Here is an 8,082-nt window from a genome sequence, read left to right as displayed (position 1 = left end):
ACCAGAGGGAGTAAACCAGCAGGAGTAAACCAGCAGGAGTAAACCAGCAGGAGTAAACCAGAGGGAGTAAACCAGCAAGAGTAAACCAGAGGGAGTAAACCAGAGGAAGTAAACCAGCAAAAGCAAACCAGAGGGAGTAAACCAGCAGGAGTAAACCAGCAGGAGTAAACCAGAGGAAGTAAACCAGCAAGAGTAAACCAGAGGGAGTAAACCAGAGGAAGTAAACCAGCAAGAGTAAACCAGAGGGAGTAAACCAGAGGAAGTAAACCAGCAAGAGTAAACCAGAGGGAGTAAACCAGCAAGAGTAAACCAGAGGGAGTAAACCAGAGGAAGTAAACCAGCAAGAGTAAACCAGAGGGAGTAAACCAGAGGAAGTAAACCAGCAAGAGTAAACCAGAGGGAGTAAACCAGCAAGAGTAAACCAGAGGGAGTAAACCAGAGGAAGTAAACCAGCAGGAGTAAACCAGAGGGAGTAAACCAGCAAGAGTAAACCAGAGGGAGTAAACCAGAGGGAGTAAACCAGAGGAAGTAAAGCAGCAAAAGCAAACCAGAGGGAGTAAACCAGAGGGAGTAAACCAGCAGGAGCAAACCAGAGGGAGTAAACCAGCAAGAGTAAACCAGAGGGAGTAAACCAGAGGGAGTAAACCAGAGGAAGTAAACCAGCAAAAGCAAACCAGAGGGAGTAAACCAGAGGGAGTAAACCAGCAGGAGCAAACCAGAGGGAGTAAACCAGCAAGAGTAAACCAGAGGGAGTAAACCAGAGGAAGTAAACCAGAGGGAGTAAACCAGCAAAAGCAAACCAGAGGGAGTAAACCAGCAAGAGTAAACCAGAGGGAGTAAACCAGAGGAAGTAAACCAGAGGAAGTAAACCAGCAAAAGCAAACCAGAGGGAGTAAACCAGCAAGAGTAAACCAGAGGGAGTAAACCAGAGGAAGTAAACCAGAGGGAGTAAACCAGCAAAAGCAAACCAGAGGGAGTAAACCAGCAAGAGTAAACCAGAGGGAGTAAACCAGAGGAAGTAAACCAGCAAAAGCAAACCAGAGGGAGTAAACCAGCAGGAGTAAACCAGCAGGAGTAAACCAGAGGAAGTAAACCAGCAAGAGTAAACCAGAGGGAGTAAACCAGAGGAAGTAAACCAGCAAGAGTAAACCAGAGGGAGTAAACCAGAGGAAGTAAACCAGCAAGAGTAAACCAGAGGGAGTAAACCAGAGGAAGTAAACCAGCAGGAGTAAACCAGAGGGAGTAAACCAGCAAGAGTAAACCAGAGGGAGTAAACCAGAGGGAGTAAACCAGAGGAAGTAAAGCAGCAAAAGCAAACCAGAGGGAGTAAACCAGAGGGAGTAAACCAGCAGGAGCAAACCAGAGGGAGTAAACCAGCAAGAGTAAACCAGAGGGAGTAAACCAGAGGGAGTAAACCAGAGGAAGTAAACCAGCAAAAGCAAACCAGAGGGAGTAAACCAGCAAGAGTAAACCAGAGGGAGTAAACCAGAGGGAGTAAACCAGAGGGAGTAAACCAGAGGGAGTAAACCAGCAGGAGCAAACCAGAGGGAGTAAACCAGAGGGAGTAAACCAGCAGGAGCAAACCAGAGGAAGTAAACCAGCAAGAGTAAACCAGAGGGAGTAAACCAGAGGGAGTAAACCAGCAGGAGCAAACCATAGGGAGTAAACCAGTAAGAGTAAACCAGAGGGAGTAAACCAGAGGGAGTAAACCAACAAGAGTAAACTAGAGGGAGTAAACCAGCAGGAGTAAACCAGAGGGAGTAAACCAGAGGGAGTAAACCAGAGGGAGTAAACCAACAAGAGTAAACTAGAGGGAGTAAACCAGCAGGAGTAAACCAGAGGGAGTAAACCAGCAAGAGTAAACCAGAGGGAGTAAACCAGCAGGAGTAAACCAGAGGGAGTAAACCAGCAGGAGTAAACCAGAGGGAGTAAACCAGAGGGAGTAAACCAACAAGAGTAAACTAGAGGGAGTAAACCAGCAGGAGTAAACCAGAGGGAGTAAACCAGCAGGAGTAAACCAGAAGGAGTAAACCAGAAGGAGTAAACCAGAGGGAGTAAACCAGAGGGAGTAAACCAGCAGGAGTAAACCAGAGGGAGTAAACCAGAGGGAGTAAACCAACAAGAGTAAACTAGAGGGAGTAAACCAGCAGGAGTAAACCAGAGGGAGTAAACCAGCAGGAGTAAACCAGAAGGAGTAAACCAGAAGGAGTAAACCAGAGGGAGTAAACCAGCAGGAGTAAACCAGAGGGAGTAAACCAGAGGGAGTAAACCAGCAGGAGTAAACCAGAGGGAGTAAACCAGAGGGAGTAAAACAGCTGGTGCTCTGTTGATGCCTCGGTTGCCATGGAGACACATGCTTCTTCACATGGACGTCATGGTTCAGGGTCCCGTCGTGGGGAGGATTTGTGGGTCTCGGCCGTGCAGTGAGGCGAGCTGTGCTGGTGAAGGATGAGCTGTTCACCAGGCAGAGTCTGGACGGGGTTCAGGAGTGGAACAGCAGGAACAGCAGGAACAGCAGGAACAGGTGGGAACAGCAGGAACAGCAGGAACAGCAGGAACAGCAGGAACAGGTGGGAACAGCAGGAACAGCAGGAACAGCAGGAACAGCAGGAACAGGTGGGAACAGCAGGAACAGCAGGAACAGGTGAGAACAGCAGGAACAGCAGGTACAGGTGGGAACAGCAGGAACAGCAGGTGCAGCAGGAACAGCAGGAACAGGTGGGAACAGCAGGAACAGCAGGTACAGCAGGAACAGCAGGAACAGGTGGGAACAGCAGGAACAGCAGGTGCAGCAGGAACAGCAGGAACAGGTGAGAACAGCAGGAACAGCAGGAACAGGTGGGAACAGCAGGAACAGCAGGTGCAGCAGGAACAGCAGGAACAGGTGAGAACAGCAGGTACAGGTGGGAACAGCAGGAACAGCAGGTACAGCAGGAACAGCAGGAACAGGTGGGAACAGCAGGAACAGCAGGTGCAGCAGGAACAGCAGGAACAGGTGGGAACAGCAGGAACAGCAGGAACAGGTGGGAACAGCAGGAACAGCAGGTGCAGCAGGAACAGCAGGAACAGGTGGGAACAGCAGGAACAGCAGGAACAGCAGGAACAGGTGGGAACAGCAGGAACAGCAGATACAGCAGGAACAGCAGGAACAGGTGGGAACAGCAGGAACAGCAGGAACAGCAGGAACAGCAGGAACAGGTGGGAGCAGTGTGAGAAGTACCACGGCTCCTCTCACCTGCCTCACCTCATTTAACGAAGCTTTACAGGCTTCAGGGAGTTTCTGTGATTATTCAGGGACGATGTTACATGCTAAATGCTAAATGCTAACCGTGATGGTCCTTCCTGCTCCAGATGGTTCATAGAAGAGGAGGAACGACTCTGCTGCTCGGCCCGCAGGAGGAGCGGGAGCCGGCGGTGAGCCCGGCTGGCAGGCCACCACTGTATTTACACTGATTTACTGCAGTCTGCAGCGCCGGCCGTTTGACTGCTGGAATTTTAGTTTGAGGAGCAGATCTCAGGTACATTCCCAGCTGGAGGTGGTCAGAGGGAGTGTCCGGCTCCTGGGTCAGCAGGAGGTCGCTCACTGCCTGTCTCCATGTCTCAGTGGACACAGAGAGGAGCTGGGTCCAAAATGTCTCCCGTTTGGGACACTTTCACCAAAAGCACCAATAAAACCTTCATGAAATCAAACTCCAGGTCTGATGCTGGGAGCGTCTTCTCCATAAGCGGAGACATGAAGACGATCTGCACCGTCTGTCACATGACCGGCATCCCCGGGGCGGACGTGCACTTTGTGCCACGCAGGAGACAAATGCTGAGGCAGGATGGCTGTGTTTCACAGCAGAGTGTGAGCATGAGGAGGATGTGCCGGGCCGTTGTGACGGTTTATGATCGGTCCACACCGGCCCGGCTCCTGCCGGCTTCTCTGCCTCCCTTCATCCGCTTAACAGCCGCCGGAAGACTCTGGACAAAAGGCGGAGGACAGCCTGGACGGCTGACCTCTCCGCCACGAGGCCAACACACACACTCCCTGCTTTACTGTCGTACTGGGTGTGTGTGTGTGTGTGTGTGTGTGTGTGTGTGTGTGTGTGTGTGTGTGTGTTCTTGCCTCAGTACGTGGAGGTTGTGGGTGTATATCTGGCCCAGGCCCTTCTGTGTGGAGTTTCCATGTTCTCCCTGTGTACATATGTGTACGTGCATCAGGACACTGGCCTCAAGGTCAGCCACAGACCGCTGGAGGTCATCTGGTCTCCTGGTCCATATTGTCCATATTCCTGGTGGCTTTGGAGTGGCCATGTTGTCTGGGCTGGTGGGGGTCGAGGGTCATCCTCAGGGTGGTGGCCTGACTGCTGTGGGGATCAAACCTGTGACCCCTGACCCCAGCCCTGCCTCTCCACTCCACCACTTCTCAGAATGCTGCTGTGGAAAGTTTACTGAAATGAAAAGAAAACGAGGCGTTTTCCAATAAAATGCGTTGAAAAATGTGAAATCTGCCGAGAGGCGAGTCCAAACAGACGTAGAAGAGTGACACTGGAAGTCTTATGAGGGCCGGTTTTGGTCTGCGGGCCTTAACTTTAACACACAGAGCCTGTTCCTCAGCTTGGGTGAAGCCTGAAGAGGCCGGGAGCAGAGCAGGACGAGGGGGGACGTGAGTCCTGCAGAATCCTGAGCTGCAGAGACAGGCCGTGTCTCAGGACTGAGGGACGGACAGTCCCCGGCAGCAGCTCCTCCTCAGCAGCATCAGGAGCTCTTCCTCACAGGTTGTGATGTGTGTGTGTGTGTGTGTGTGTGGAGTGTGTGTGCAGTGTGTGGGTCAGACACAGTGAATGGCCCGGGTCAGCAGAGGGACACGTGTCCCTCTCGTCCCCTGTCCGCCTCTTGTTGTGCTGAATGGAAGCCGTTTACTGCCCTGTTAAAGTGTTTGATCCCTGCACTAAAGGCCCTGGGAGGAAACGAGCGCTCCGCCCGCCGCCGTCGACACAGGAAGGCCGCGGTCCGCCGCTCCTCCCGGACGCCGCGTGAATGTGCGGCGATCCTCGGAGACGTCTCAGCATCCAGCAGCTCCTCCCCCTGCTTTATGACAGCTATTGTCCCGGAGACAGATCACAGACGGAGAACTCGGGTCAGTCCAGGAGCCACATTCAGGCTGATGTGGTCTTGAGAGTCACAGCACTGAAACACAACCGGAAAACAGACGCTCCAAAGATTGTCTTTGTTGTGTTGCAGAGAATAAATGATGAAAATGTCAATAATTTCAAAAAACAAACTGTCAGTCTGACTGGAAGCTTCAGGAGGTAAATCAGGCGAATGTCCTCTAATGTCCTCTAATGTCCTCCTGACAGCTCGGCTCTGAGGCCAGTCTGATACCAAGCAGCTAGCTAGCTCTCAGGTTAGCATCACTCACAGCTCAGACCACATCTCACTGCTGGATTCTGTCTGTTGATCCGTGGTTTCTTCTATCCATCCGTCCATCTTCCACCGCCCCGGTGCATGATGGTCCAGGTTCGATGAAGCCAACAGGACAACATCATCTGCAAAAAGCTGAGATGAAATCCTGTGGTCTCCGAACCGGACCCCCTCCGGCCCCTGGTCCCCGAACCGGACCCCCTCCGGCTCCTGGCTGTACCTAGAAATTCTGTCCATAAAGATTCTGAACAGAACAGAACAAACAGCAGCCCTGCCAGAGTCCAACATGCACCGGGAACAGGTCCGACTTGCTGCCGGCAATGTGGACCAGACTCCTACTCCGGTCATACAGAGACCGGACGGCCCTGAACAAGGGGCCCCGGACTCCGTATTCCCAGAGCCCCCCCCACAAGACACGGTCCCACACAAGGGACGCGGTCGAATGTCTTCTCCAGATCCACAGAACACATGTGGATTGGTTGGGCGAACTCCCACGAAACCTCGAGCCCCCTATGGAGGGTCTAGAGCTGGTCCACTGTTCCACGACCAGGACGAAAACCGTATTGTTCCTCCTGAATCCGAGGTTCGGCTATCGGTCGAATCCTCCTCTCCAGTACCCTGGAATAGACTTTCCCAGGGAGGCTGAGGAGTGTGATCCCCCTATAGTTGGAGCACATCCTCTGGTCCCCCTTTTTAAACAGGGGGACCACCACCCCAGTCTGCCAATCCAGAGGCACCGTCCCCGACCGCCACGCGATGTTACAGAGACGAGTCAACCAAGACAGTCCCTGCACATCCAGAGACTTAAGATACTCAGGTCGAATCTCGTCCACCCCCGGTGCCTTGCCACCGAGGAGCTTACCGACCACCTCGGTGACTTCAGCTTGTGTGATGGACGAGTCCACCTCTGAGACCTCAGTCCACCTCTGAGACCTCAGTCCACCTCTGAGACCTCAGACTCTGCTTCCTCCAGGAAGATGTGGCAACGGGATTGAGGAGGTCCTGGAAGTATTCCTTCCACTGTCCAACAATATCCCCAGTTGAGGTCAGCAGCTCCTCCTCCACTGTAAACAGTGTTGGTGGAGACCTGCTTTCCCCTCCTGAGGCTCCGAACAGTTTGTTTTCTTTGAGTCTGACCGGTAGTCCTCCTCCATGGCCTCCTGAACTCCTCGAGACCCCAGTTTTTGCCTCCACAACAGGCTTTAGTTCGCTTGGCCTGCCGGTACCTGTCAGCTGCTTCTGGAGTCCCACGAGCCAACAAGACTCGATAGGACTCCTTCTTCAGCTTGACGGCAGCCCTTACTTCCAGTGTCCACCACCGGGTTTGGGGGTTGCCGCCACGACAGGCACCGGAGACCGTAGGACCACAGCCCCGAGCAGCTGCTTCGACAATGGAGGTGGAGAACATGGTCCACTGGGACTCAATGTCCCCAGCCTCCCTCGGGACCTGAGAGAAGCTCTCCCGGAGGTGGGAGTTGAAAACCCTGCTGACAGAGGGTTCCGCCAGACGTTCCCAGCAGACCCTCACAACACGTTTGGGTCTGCCAAGTCTGTCCGGTTTCCTCCTCCGCCAGCGAATCCAACTCACCACCAGGTGGAGGTCGGTCCACAGCTCTGCTCCTCTCTTCACCCGAGTGTCCAAGACACGAGGTCAGAGGTCAGATAATACGACAAAGTCGATCATCGACCTCCGACCTAGGGTGTCCTGGTGCCAAGTGCACTTATGGACACCCCTGTGCTCCAACATGGTGTTCGTTATGGACAAACTGTGACTAGCACAGAAGTCCAATAACAGAACACCACTGGGGTTCAGATCAGGGAGGCCGTGCGATCCAATCACCCCCTTCCAGGTCTCACTGTCACTGCCCACGTGGGCATTGAAGTCCCCCAGTGGAACCATGGAGTCCCCAGTTGGAGCACTGTCCAGCACCCCTCCCAGGGACTCCAAGAAGGCCGGGTACTCTGCACTGCTGTTCGGCCCATAAGCCGAGACAACAGTGAGGCACCTGTTCCCGACCCGAAGGACCAGGGATGTGACAGTCTTGTTCACTGGGGTGAACTCCAACACCTGGCGCTGAGCTGTGGGGCTATAAGCAAACCCACTCCAGCCCGTCACCTCTCACCGTGGGCAACGCCAGAGAAGTGGAGTCCAGCCCTTCTCCAGAGGAGGGTTCCAGAGCCCCGGCTGTGTGGAGGTGAGCCCGACTATATCTAGCCAGTACCTCTCAACCTCCCTCACAAGCTGAGGCTCCTACCCCCGAACGAGGTGACATTCCATGTCCCTAGAGCTAGTCTCTGTTTCTGAGGATCGGGTCGCCGGGCACCCTGCCGTCGGCTGCCACCCAATCCACACTGCACCCGGCCCCTACGGTTCCCTCGGTGGGTGGTGAGCCCACCGGAGGTCAGGCCCACGTCGTCCCTTCGGGCTGAGCCCGGCCGGGCCCCTTGGGCAAAGACCCGGCCACCAGGCGCTCGCTGGCAAGCCCCAACCCCAGGCCTGGCTCCAGGAGGGAGAAACGAGAGCAGGACTGATGGTAGGACTGGACACAGGTGAGATTTATGATACGTCCTTATCTGACTGATATCAGTGTTCCACTGATCTGGTGTTGATAAATAGCTGTCATGAACATGTCCCACCTTAAACATTCATGGTCCAGAAGCCCCGCCCACTGAGCT

The sequence above is a fragment of the Salarias fasciatus genome, chromosome 8 (genome assembly GCF_902148845.1).
Source record: "Salarias fasciatus chromosome 8, fSalaFa1.1, whole genome shotgun sequence".
Taxonomy (NCBI): domain Eukaryota; kingdom Metazoa; phylum Chordata; class Actinopteri; order Blenniiformes; family Blenniidae; genus Salarias; species Salarias fasciatus.
This window is presented reverse-complemented; position numbering follows the sequence as displayed.